This window comes from Salmo salar, chromosome 05 (assembly GCF_965601325.2).
Source record: "Salmo salar chromosome 05, fSalSal1, whole genome shotgun sequence".
NCBI classification, from domain to species: domain Eukaryota; kingdom Metazoa; phylum Chordata; class Actinopteri; order Salmoniformes; family Salmonidae; genus Salmo; species Salmo salar.
In genome coordinates, this window is record NC_138295.1 from 94,197,501 (window position 1) to 94,198,602 (window position 1,102).

Consider the following 1,102-nt stretch of genomic DNA (forward strand, 5'->3'; position numbering starts at 1 on the left):
TCCCTCCCTCCCTCCCTCCCTCCCTCCCTCCCTCCCTCCCTCCCTCCCTCCCTCCCTCCCTCCTGTCCCACCGGTCGTCTCCTCTCTCCCTCCCTCCCTCCCTCCTGTCCCACCGGTCGTCTCCTTTCTCCCTTCCCTCCCTCCCTCCCTCCTTCTCCCTCCTTTCTCCCTCCCTCCCTCCCTCCCTCCCTCCCTCCCTCCCTCCCTCCCTCCCTCCCTCCCTCCCTCCCTCCTGTCCCACCATCCGTCTCCTTCCTCCCTCACTCACACTTCTTCTCGCTCTCCCCCACTCCCCCTCGTTCTCATAATTTCCCTCTCCCTTCCTCTCACTCTCTCTCACTCTCTCGTCCCTCCTGCTCTTTCCTTCCTCCCTCAGGCTATTTTTACTGTCCCTGTTAGGAGGGTCCGGGGGCAGAGCTCTTCCTGCCAACTCTTCAGTCCTGCTAACACTCATCCTGTCCTGTAGAATACTCCAACCATCTAGCCAACACTCATCCTGTAGAATACTCCAACCATCTAGCCAACACTCATCCTGTAGAATACTCCAACCATCTAGATAACACTCATCCTGTAGAATACTCCAACCATCTAGATAACACTCATCCTGTAGAATACTCCAACCATCTAGCCAACACTCATCCTGTAGAATACTCCAACCATCTAGCCAACACTCATTCTGTAGAATACTCCAACCATCTAGCCAACACTCATCCTGTAGAATACTCCAACCATCTAGCCAACACTCATCCTGTAGAATACTCCAACCATCTAGCTAACACTCATCCTGTCCTGTAGAATACTCCAACCATCTAGCCAACACTCACCCTGTCCTGTAGAATACTCCAACCATCTAGCCAACACTCATCCTGTCCTGTAGAATACTCCAACCATCTAGCCAACACTCATCCTGTAGAATAATCCAACCATCTAGCTAACACTCATCCTGTAGAATACTCCAACCATCTAGCCAACACTCATCCTGTAGAATACTCCAACCATCTAGCCAACACTCATCCTGTAGAATACTCCAACCATCTAGCTAACAGTCATCCTGTAGAATACTCCAACCATCTAGGCAACACTCATCCTGTCCTGTAGAATA